The sequence below is a fragment of the Pinus tabuliformis genome, chromosome 6 (assembly GCF_031772625.1).
Source record: "Pinus tabuliformis cultivar Carrire ecotype Pingquan chromosome 6, CPIR1, whole genome shotgun sequence".
NCBI lineage: Eukaryota > Viridiplantae > Streptophyta > Pinopsida > Pinales > Pinaceae > Pinus > Pinus tabuliformis.
The window spans coordinates 1,945,102,260-1,945,114,753 of NC_142292.1; positions in this window are offsets into that span (position 1 = coordinate 1,945,102,260).

The following is a 12,494-nucleotide window of genomic DNA, read 5'->3' on the forward strand; positions in this document are numbered from 1 at the left end:
ACTGTTTTTGCCTTCAAACAGTTGGCATTTGTGGCATGAGGTTGTAAATTTCTTAACATCAGAGAACATGGTGGGCCAGTAATAACCAGCCCTCAATATCTTGTCCACAGTGGACTTCCAGTACAAATGTCCACCACAGTCTCCAGCATGGAAATCTTGCATGATATTGTTAGTTTCATTCTCTATTAGACAGTGCAGCAATATACCTTCATGGTTTTTCCAAAGTAAATTTCCATCTATCACACAAAATCTAGATGTTTTCATTTTTAGGAACCTACACTTAGTTCTGGACAGTCCTGGGGGAGCACACAGGTTTTGTAACACATAGCAGATATCAGAGTACCAAGGAGATTGTTCAAAGGCTACATTGATCTTTGGAGTCGCCAGCTCTGTTTCACTGTCCAGTTGGTTGATATCTAAGGCTTGGAAATTTGCTTCTGTCATTAATTTGGCCAAACCTTGCCCTTTTATCAGCTTAGTAGGTTTTATTTCAATGTCAAATTCTAGAATATTGGCAATCCATTTTCCTCTTCTGCCCTCTAAGTTTTCTTGGGTGAGAATGTCTTTGACAATAGGACTTGGTACATAAGCCACAACATGGGAGTAAAGGATGTAAATCCTAAAGTCTTTAATAGCTTTGATCAAAGCGTAAGCTTGTTTCTCCATAATTTGGTACTTTAGAGGGGCATCTCTAAGAGCTCTGCTGAAGAAGGCAATAGGCTTCTCATTCCCTTGATCATCTTTCTGTAATAAAACAGCAGCAATAGTATGTTGGGAGGCAAAGGAGAAAATGATAAAGTCTCTGTCAAACTGAGGATTGGTTAACACTGGGGTTTGAGTCAAGGCCAATTTTATACTTTCAAAGGCTTGTTTTGCTTCAACAGTCCATTTGACCTTTGAATCTTTCTTTAGCATATTGTTTAGTAATCTGATTAATTCTGCTAAATTCGGGATAAACCTTCTTAAAAAGTTAATCTTCCCTAAGAATCCTTGCAACTCCTTGACATTCCTTGGGTGAGGCATTTGTAGGATAGCTTGTATCCTATCTGGATCAATTCTTATGCCATCTTTTGAAATAATGTGTCCTAAGAGTTTCCCTTCTTCCAAGCCAAATAATGACTTCTTGGGGTTTAAGGAAATACCATATTTCCTGCATGTTATGAAAATCTGTCTCAAATGTTTCAAGTGTTCTTGGTCAGACTTAGAAAAAGGTGTAAGATCATCTAAGTAAATGACCAAGAAGTCATGAATTTCTTTTGCAAAAGCAATGTCCATTGCTCTTTGAAACGTTGCCCCTGCGTTTTTCAATCCAAAGGGCATTTTTACATACTTGAAAGTCCCCCATGGGGTTGTAAATGCAGTTTTGTCTTGATCATCAGGGTGTACTAGGATTTGGTTAAAGCCTGAGAATCCATCAAGCAATGATATCCTTGAAGCCCCTACTACTCTTTGAAGAATGTGATCCATTTTGGGTAGAGGGTAGTTATCTTTGAGTGATACTTGATTCAAATTCCTTAAGTCTACACAAAGTCTAATCTCACCAGTTTTCTTTCTTGTAGGGACCAAATTTGAAATCCACTCAGAGAACCTGATTGGTGCTATGATACCAGCTTTGAACATTTTCTGTAATTCTTTTTCAACGGAAGGAAGGAGCACAGGATTGATCCTTCTCAATTTCTGTTTGAATGGTTTTTGATTAGGCTTGAGGGGAATGGTATGCTGGACGACAGAAGTGTCATAGGACTTTAAATCCTCATAACCCCAAGCAAAAACATCTTGAAACTCTTTAAAGAGGTCAATATATTTGGGTTTTTGATCAGGGGGCAAAGAAGCAGATAGTTTTATTATTTTAGGCTTGTCAACAGTACCAATGTTGCATTCTTCAACTGCTGCATCTAATGGCTGCATCTTTGGCTTCCTGGGGACATCATTTGAATCAAAAATGTCTTCTAATGGGGTAAGGCCTACTGGAAGGAAATTGTCTTTGAGTTGTATGATTTCAGCTTCAGCGCTGCTCATCTCTTCACAGCCAATTAGGTGAATTTGCTGAATGTTTTCATTGTTGAAAATGGTTGGACTCAGTAATTGTTTTGCTGTTCTAGGTGACATTGGGTGAGCAGACTGTTGAAACTGTATTTGTGATGGACTTGCTCCATCAAGTATTTGTGATTGACTTGCTCCATCAATATCAATATTTAATCCTGTGAACTCTTGTTGCAAGGTTAAAAAATTGTTTATTTGCATGTCATCCTCAAATACTTGCCATTCTTTGACATTGTTTGGAATAGAGGGTCTGTATTTGACCTCGGCTGTGAAACAGTTATTGGGTTCTAATGGGAATTTGAAGGTGCTGGCAAACGTTGCCAAGCTGTGTGCATGGAGATTGTGGCCCCTTGAAATTTTTGTGATAACACACTCAGAGAAGGTCTCTAATATTTTAATTACAGCAGATCTGTAGGACCTCAATCTTTTGTCATTGGTGACAAAATTTCCTTTTACTTGTTGAATTACTAGATCAGAGTCTCCCATGATGGAGAGTTTAGGAGCTTGTAGTGATTTTGCTAGCTTGAGACCTAGTAACAGAGCTTCGTATTCTGCCATATTATTAGTGCATCTAAAATTTAACCTATAAGCCCTGCCTTCTGCATAGCCTTTCTCTTTGTTATGTATCCAAATTCCAGCTCCTGCCCCTAATTTGTTTACTGACCCATCAAATTCTAGGACCCACAGGATATCTTGCTGAACAGGAGATTTAAAATTCTGTTCATGGGATGGCAATGTGAGCATGAGTTGGGGTTTCTTTTCCCATTTGTTTTCTAGGATAATTTCATCACTTGTTTGACAATCTTTGACAACTAGAGGAGGGATACTGTGTATTGTTGGGCTGATTGATGTTTGGCAGGTGATACTTGTTTGATCAATGTTTTGTTCTTGTATGAGTGTTTCGGTCCTAATGTCATTGTTTGAGAGGCTTGTGCTGTCATTGAAGAGGATGAAGGAGTCTATGTCCGAATGGACAGCATATATTGGAAAATTTTGAGGCTTTTCTTCACTGCTGACCATATACTTCATGAGTGTTTCCCTGTAAAGTCTTTTTGGTTGCCCAAAGACAGAGATAGTTGCATATGACATATCTAATTGCAGGGAGCCTTGGAGCTTGGCTCCCCATGATCTTGATAACAGCATCCCATATTTGGGTGGGATATCAGCGACTACAACATCCATTAGAATGGTCTTGTTGGGATATTGAACCAGGGACACACATAAATCTTTTATTAGGCCTAAACATTTGACTTGGCTAGAATCAAAAGAAAACAGGTCTTTGTATGGTCTTGTTATATCCAAGTTCAATCTTTCCATGACTGCTTTTGGCATAAGGTTGTGAGAGGCGCCTGAGTCGAACATTGCATTATGCAGTATTTTATCATGAACATGCAAGCTGACATAAAAAGGTAAAACCCCTGTGACTACTGTTTTTCCATCTACCTCTGGGCCAAACAGTAATTCTGGGGTGTCATCTAGCACATTTACATCATCTTTGCTAGTAGTGAGTTGAAGGGATTTCTTGATCTGTTGCTTATAGATGTCATGCTTGGCTAGCTCTGAGAGGGGAATTGCTATCTTTAGCTTGCCAATCTCTGTACCTAGGTCAAAGGGTTTGTCAATTTGGGTTTTAGAGTCACGGATAGCAGTCTTTTCTTTATTCATTAAATCTTCTTGTTGGATTTCATCTTGACTTTGAGACCTGCCCCTTTTACTCATGTCTTGAGGGGTAAAATTTGGATCGGGGTGAGAGGACGAAGTTGCCATGGGCTGTTGTAGTGGGGACAGTAGTTCAGTAACCTCCTCAACTACAATTTCTTCTGCAGGCAAGTTTATTTTGTCATTAGGTTCTGTGACCATGGTTTCTTTAGACCTCTGTTTATCCTTTATCTTTTCAGGCTGATTTACATTCACAGTCCTACTCCTTAGCTTGTACTGTTTATGGACTTCATAGACAGCAGTATCATATCCTTGTTTAAAGTCAAAGGATTCTCCTGATTTAGTTTGGAATGTTTTGCTTTCATCCTCCTCATGGTCTTCTTGTGTTAGGAAAACATGGCTTTTACCATCCAGACCCATTAAGTTAATTTCAGGATCTTCATTGAGCTGATTGGCTGTGGAAGTTTCTGCATAATTTTCTTGAAAAGGGGGTCTAATGTCTTGGTCGGCACTTGTCTTTCCTATGTTTGGGTTCTGAGTTCTCCTAAAATTCGGGTTTCTAGGAGGGTTGCTTTGTGATGCCTCCCATGATGATTTTCTTTCAACTGATTCCACTCTTTCACCCAATCTCTTCATGCTGTTTAGTATTGCATCCAGCTTTTGATCAAAACCTGAGGGTTCTTCTCTGAAGCCAGTCTTCTTTTCCAACTTTGCTCTGTTTCTTTTGGCAATTAGGTTAGCCTCTACGGTGACTGCAACCCTTTGAGCTTCTGCAAGGGTTGGAGGATCTCTTTCTTTCAATTGATAGGCCATATCAGAATCAAAACCGTCAGGGAAGTTATACAGGGCCAAATCAGGAGGGGGCCTTAAGTTCTGGGGGATAGCATTATATACATTGTTAAACCTAGCACAATATTCCAAAACTGTTTCTTGGGGACCTCTTTTAATAGTGTTATATTCACCAAGTATGTGGAGAGGATCTTTCTTCTTCTCCCATCTCTCAGTAAAAGCTTCGTAAAGCTGATCAGGTGTTGCAATGGAGTTTGCATTGAGGGATCTGAACCAAGTTCTAACATCCCCAGTTAAGCTTTGAACAAAAATTCTCATCCTGACACTGTTATCATCTATTTCATAGGTCTCAAAGTGGTCTTGCATCTTCTTAGCATGCTGGACAGCTGTCAAAGGGCCATGGGAGTCAAAAAATGAGATTTTGGTTTGGTAGTCTTGGGGTAGAGCTGGAGCATTAGCTGGTATCTGCAGAGGTGCATACCTGTTGGCCATGTTTATGGGATTTACAGGGTTGACAGGAATAAATGGGACAGCAGGAATTACTGGTGTAACAGGGTTAATGGGATGGGTAACAAATGGGGAACTGGTTGAAAGAGTATGTGCAGATGGTGAAGATGGGAGAGGAGGGCTTTGAGGTGTTGATGATGAACTAGAAGGACTAGGTGTGGAGCGGAAAAGAACTTTGCAAGGAGTGGGAATGAGGATAGTTTGATCTGAACTTATATCTGAATCAGCAGGCTTCTCCTGCTTTTGCTGTCTCCTAATGTTCTTTGGAATGATATTTGGATTGTCAACAATGATGGGTTGATTAGGGTCAGGGTTTGCCCTAGTGTGCCTTGGGTTTCTTTTGGGAGCCAGCTTCTAATTTCTTTTGAATTTGTACAGGAAGCTGCTATATATGCAAGGACTGGATGTGAATTTTGGAATGGCTATATATGTTCCAAAGCTAGGATGAAGATTCCCTAATTAGCTCTTCCCTAAAGCTGTCCCTGTATTACAGAAACAGTTCTAAGGCCTCTTGGCTAATTTCAGGCTTGATGGTAGCTTTGGAAGATAGATAGTAATTGGAAAATTTTTAGTAAGTTCCCCAGTGGAGTCGCCAATTATGTTAACACCCAGGTTGTTCCCTATGACTCCCAAGGGAATACGGCTGGGGTAACCACTAACCAATCTTTTGATCACTGTTTCTAGCCAAACTGTGATCAGAGAGGGCTCTCTCTTTATGATTTGTATCTGTTATGATAGTGTTTTAGGCTAGGTATTATGCACAGGTTTTGTTTGTGTTTTGGTTGAAGATTTTCTTTCAGGTCTTGTGATATAATGTTCAAAGAGTCAAATATCATTGGGCAATGGAGTCTATGGCTGTAGGTGTCTAGAAACCTTGAGGTGAATTGGTGAAACTTACAGGGCCATTTGGATACTTCATACAACAAAATTTTTGATTTATAACATGAACAGGTGAAACAAACAGTGAAAGCATTTAAGAATTTTCACTAAAGTATTTAAGTATTTCCACCAAACTAGGTATGAGAAACGGATAGATGTCTCAGGGGCAAAACTTGAATCCCTGGGAATGTCTATCACTGTAAAAGATATAGTTTTAAAGTGCAGCAATTAAGAATTACACTTCATTCACCGTAACCAAAGAAAACATGGATAATAGCTCAGATTGAGTTCAGGGTAATCAGTGATTAAATCCTGGAACTATTCTTCTACTTTGCTATTAAGTGTAAAACATTTAAACAATAAAAGAGAACAAAAGACTCGAAAACATGTAACACAGAGATTTAAGAAAGACTTATTGTTTTATGAAACACTCTGGAATCCTGCAACATTCACCATTCATCACAATGCATCAAGGTACGCCAAGCTTTGGAAGTTCCATTCACCCTTTGTATTATTTCTCTGAGAATTTTACAGCAAGTGAGATCTCCAAAATGAAAATAACAACAACCCCTTAAGCTTCAGTGGGGGGCGAATATATACATACGATTTTACAAAAATATCTGAGTTCTAAGTTATCTCAGACTTAATGTTCTCACCAACTTTTGAGATATTATTATCAGAAATTTATTACAGCATTGAATACAAATTAAAGGCGTCTTGATGTTCTGTCAGAAGATATTTTAGCCTTTGGGAGCTGCTAAGTCGGTTGGGATACTTTGATCAAATGCTGGAGAACCCGACTTTATGGCTCGTGCGCTGTATTTTGGGTCTGCCACCTGTGATTGTGATTGCTGCTGTGGTGAGTAAATAGCCTTGCTGAGTTGGCTCAGCATCTGTCCTTTCCTTGTGGAGTTATCCATCAAAATTCTGCCTGTGCATGACTGTTCATAAACTGGAGAAAATTAACGCTACAGGTTCGGGCCTGATAAGATTATCTGTGTCAAATTCCTCCATACTTCTTGTGTGGGCAATTGGTGATTTATGATTGCCCCCATAGTCTCATCTGCTTCTGTATACTTAAAGAAATTTGGTGGTGTATCAAACAGGTGATCAATTTCATTCATGATAAAAAACAGGTTATCCACCCTATCATACAAATTCTGCCCTGATGCTGGCCCTATTTCTGCTGAGGTACTGGGATGTTTTGCAATTTGTGCTGCAGCATGGGCATCAACCCTTTTGATGTAATTTTCTAGGGTAAGCAGTCTTCCTACACTGCTTAATATGCTGGGGAGGCCTCTGTTCTGTAATGCCAGGAATCTGTCCAAGAATTTGTTGATCTCGGTCTGCATATCCTGTGTTCTCCTCTCCAGCGTTCCAACTAGACTTCGTAGTGTCAGGACTCTTTTAACTACTGAGATTGTCTCAGTCCTGTTGGTAATTCCTATTGTGGCCAGCTGAGAGCTTGTCTTGTTATTTAAAATATTGATCATTCTGCTGGCAGCATCTGGCATGTGGCCAAGGCTTGCTCTTGCTCTGTGTATTTCCTTGTTTGCCTTTGTGATGAGTGCTATTTGCTCATCCATAGTCTCAATATACTGCCACTGCTTGGTGATGGATCGACCAATGTTGCCCCAGAGGACTGCTTTTAATTCTGCTGTTACTTTTTCTAGTGCAAGCTCTTTTTCTAGTTCAGCTATTCTCTTTTTTAGAGCTTTTACCTCTCTTTCCTTTGCTGCCTCATTCTGCTTGCTTTTGTCAAATCTTTCATTCACCTTAGTCAAAGACCTTTTGACTTCATCAAGCTCTTTCATTTGGGATTCGAGAACTTGGATCTCAGCTTGCAGCCTCTGCATATCCAGACTAGGAGTCTGCTCTGTTGTTGGCGTAGTTGTTGCTGTAGATGGTGCTGTAGTTCCTGTCTGCTGAGGAGGAAGAGTAGTTGTTGGAGGACCTTCTTCAAGATTGATTACTTCCGGAGGGGGCTGGGAAGTTTGGCCCTCTTCTCTCTGTTTCAATGCTATCTGTAATGCTGCCTTTGCAGCTTCTGATTGTCCTAGCTGGTCCTGAGTCCGAACCAACTCCTTGTACAGGGATATCATTAGATCTGTAGCATCCTTTTCTAGCCTTTGCTGAGCAACTTCATCTGTTTGAGGATGATGGTGGCTGGGAGCTTGATTTTCTTCCTTAAGGCAGCCATGTCTTGATCCCTTATCTTCAACAGTTCTTGGATACCTTTAACATCTTTAGGATCATGTCCTATTTCTATAATTACATCCTCCAAGGACTTGATTCTGTTGTCCTTGGCTTGTGATGATGCTCTCTCCAATTCCAGCTGAGAGGCTGTATTATCAAGGCTGCTCTTCAATTTGTAGTTTTCCAATGTTTCATCTGCCAAGGAGGCATACACCATTTCACCAGTTTGTTTATGCAGTTCGATTTTATCCATAGGGTGTATGTCTTTAGCCAGAACCTCCATGTTGGTTCTTAGGTAATCCGAGGTAGATTGAGGATGCAGAGTTGTGGGCATGAAATGACTCATGATCATCTTGCCTTCACTTACATCAAAGGCAGACATGAGTCTTTGCTGATTGGTGGGAGCCAGGTTCAGCAAATGATTGTACAGCTGTATTTTAATAGGATCACTCCTCTTTTTAATGTCGATAAATTGCTGTTTGATGCTTACTTGTCCTTCTTGTTGCTGGCTGGAGGAACTGACCTCTCCTCCCATAGTTCTATCATGTTCATGCTGGAATGAACTGGCTGACACTTCTCGGCTGGGTGGGCCCATGCCCATTGCTTGTCTTATTGCTATGTCATCCTCTGGAAAGTCATTTAATCTTTGTCTTTTCTCTCCCTGATTGATGGATGAAGTCAGGGGAGTCTCTCTATCTCTTTTCCTGGTTAAGTCCTCCTTTTGTGGGGTTTGGAGGACCGAGGCATCAAAAGTAGTTTCTGCCCTAGGAGGCACTATATTCTGAGCCTGTTGCTCAGTGGAACTAGGAGTGTCAATCACCCTTTCTTGCTGCAAGGGTTGCTGTTCCTTAAGTGGCACTTCTTCTTGCTGTTGCCCTTCTTGTTGCTGCTCCATCTCTTCTTGCTGTTGCACCAATGTTTCCACTTGCTCTTCTGTCAATGGAGGTGGCTGTTCCACCTGTTTCCCTTTATCTTTACTGGCTGTTTGTGGTGTTTTCCCGGCAGCTTGCTGCTGTGTTGTTGATGATGTAGTAGCTGCTCCAAGCCGCTTTTTGTATGAGAGGGGAACCTGTCCACAAGTTTCTAAGTCAGCTTCCTTTTGAATGTTTCTAGCTTCTCTTTCTAGAAGCTCTTCAGCAGTTATTTCTTCTTCTAAGGTACCCTCTTCCCAGCTTAATGCATTGGCATACTGTTCAATCTCAGGTTGTCTCTTGTGTGCATAACTACCCAATTTGTATTTTATCCTCCTAAGGGAAACAAAATGATTGGGGTCATAGGGTATCCATTCAAAACTAGTTTGCAGTCTGAGGCCTTCCAGGATAGTGTTTGCCTCTTTCCATCCCTCCTCTTTTCTGTTATATAGGAAAGGACCCAGCTGGCTTCTCACCTTTAGCTGTGACTTCTTGTTCTTGCTCTGAAAATGCAGGTAGTCTGAGTTGCCAAACTGTCTGAAATATTCCAAGGCAAAAAGCCTCATGGGGACATACCTTGGCAATCTAAAAGGGGTCAACTCACAGCCATATATTCTGATGACTGTGTGGTTCTGGTAGAGGTACCAGTTACCAATGCTGTAGGATTTATTCAAATGGAGAATTCTTCTCATGTCATCAGTTAGTCTAGGAGGAGGAGTACCCTGCAATATTGTCATGGCTGGATGAATGAATAAGTCAATGAACTCAGAGTATGTGTAAGGGGATACAGATGTACGATGAAAAACAGAGGTCCAGAACACAACTGACCTTGGACTTCCCTGGGCATTGAGTTGCTTCAAAGGAAAAGAGAAGGTGGCTGGCTGATAGAACAAGAATAGGTGGTATATGTATGAAGTATACCTGAATAGTCTTTCCCTCTTCAAGTTCATAAACTGGTCATGGATTTTATCTGCAATGTATGTAGCATAATCATAATGCACAGCTGGGGGCTTACCAGGAGAGAATAGAGACAGCATTGCTATTATGGTTTCATCCACATCCTCCATTCCCTTGAATCCTAGGGCATAGCTGATCAAATCCACTAACATCCTGCCCAATTCATTCAAGTAGTGATATCCAATAGGAGGAGTTCTGACAGATTCAGAGCCTGGTCTTACAAACAGCTGATTGATTTTAATAAGTTGGTCGCTTGATAGCTTGCTCCCTTTCTTTATCAGATTCTGCATATTGAGGGGGGTCAATTGCTTGACAGTATGGAAGTGCAGCATCTCATTAATACTCTCTGAGGTGATCTGGAACAAAACTAAGCCTGAGGGGCTAATGACAGCTCTTCGGCTTGGGTCATAGCATTCCTGGCAGCTGTGTATCAACTCTGGCATAGGATTTACCTGGGGGAGGTTGTAGATTGGCAGGTTTGAGTCCCAAATCCCCAAGATGTCTGCTCCACTCAGGTGCTGGGCTTTCAACTCATTCAGCATCTGGATATTATACTTGGAGCCCATAAGAAACCAGTCCAGCATTTGGTAATCCATATCTCCCAGAGCTTTCCACTCCAATTCCTGGTGAGGGGCATTGAGGGGCTTGATGTTGAGAGCAATGGGAGTCTCCATGATCTTCTTCAAAGTTCAACAATTGTAGGTGGATGGTTTAATGAAAGCAACACAGATTAGAAGTGATTTTCTGTAAAAACAGTTTGTATCTCAGATACCAGAGGAGGAATTTACACAACAGCAGTTGAAATACTGTTTGTTTCAGGAGCAGGGCTTCTCTATGGTCTCACTATGTCCTCTTTTAGCGGGTGAATTGAGTTTAACAAGAAATTAGCCGGGAATATGCAGTGAATGTTGTTTTTTGAGCGAAATTACAGGTATTAAGGCTCGACTGATGTTTTTGGACTTCACAGTTGCAAATGTGGATGTGCAGAGGGAAATGGCCGGTGAAAATATAATTTTTAAGGTCTCCTTAGCCCTCTGAGTAACTTTAATTTCAATAACAGGTGTATGGAGGGCAGCAAACGGTAAATACCTGTTAATTGACGAACAGAGGTCGCATGGGCGTGCACGGTTGGAGCTCTGGAGGTCGCCTTGGTTAACTGAGCACGTTGGCGAAAATTTGGACGTAAACAGCCATGCAGAGCCGAAGTAGCGACAGGAGTAAAAAGTGAGAAAAACCCGGTTTTTTGGGTTAATATGGACCTTTTTTACCATTTTGGCGCTTTTTAGTGATGACGTCAGCATGACGTTATTGGTGGGTCAAGGTGAGGTGACGTCAGCTGACGTCATCGGGTGACGTGGCGGTAAGCTATTGGTCCATGGGGGCGATGAGGTGGCAGCCATGTCATCAGCGAGGTGGGTCAATCAACGGCAAAAGAATGAGCAGAAATGACGTGGCGATATGACATAGGAGGGCAGCTGGCAGTCAGGACCGTAGCGGTTACGGTTAAGGCTAGCCGCTACGGTCTCTCAGGGCGGTCTGGGTACAGCGCTGAAAGTGTCAGGCCTGGCTCCGAGAGCCCTTATTGTTTGACGCGTGGCCTGCCCGTGACGTGACGCAACGTCACTTTCTCGGGCGGTAAAGGACCACCATGGGGGCCGCTCTGATATTGCTGTGGATCGTCGGATCCTCGGGACCTGATCCGACGGTGGGCGGAGCAACAACGTGCTCGGAGTATATGCGCGGGCGGAAAACTTTGGGTTGTGGGTTTTTTGATGGTTTTTCAATGTTTTCCATTCAAAACAAACTGCGCGCTAACCTTTTGGAAATGTGCCAGAGGCGGGCTTTTTAGACTTTGGGTAATTTTTGCAAAGGATTTAGGGGTAAAAGAGGGTTTACAAGAGTTTTTTCAATGCAAATGGTGGTTTGAGGAGCAAGTTGGCTTGTAGCAAGGGGGAATGGGACGTGATAGGTTCACCAAGGTGACCAGAGGTCACTTTGGTTCCTTTTGAAGAACATATGGCTATAATGCCAAGGGGAGGAGTATTTATAGAATTTGGGGCTTTATACACCATAGTGTTAATATTATTAGGGGAAGGGTAAGATAGGGGAGCTATATAGTAGAATTAGAGGTTAATATGAATGAGGGAGCAAATGAAGGGGATCTCACTGAGTTTATCTGAAATTGATTTAGTTTTGAGAGTAGATCAAAATGAAAAGATTTTAGACAAGAAATGTGGCTTCTGAATGAACAAGAACCACCATAAAACCATGATCTGTCCATGAATCTCAGCTGAAAAGGGAATGTTAGTAATGAGATGAAAGGGAAAAGGGAGGTTAGTCATGCTCCTTGCTGCAATTTGATGGAATTAACCACTTTGTCTATTGATAGATTTTGCCTTGGCAATACATCTTTTGACATATGTGCAATGGTGAAAATGCCCTTTTTGCAACCACAACTACTTACCCAGCTATTTTCCTAGCATTTTTTGTTTCTCCATTGGAGGGTGCACTTGGACTTGCAAACCCTTACTTGCCTTTTCTTTTCTTTGGCTT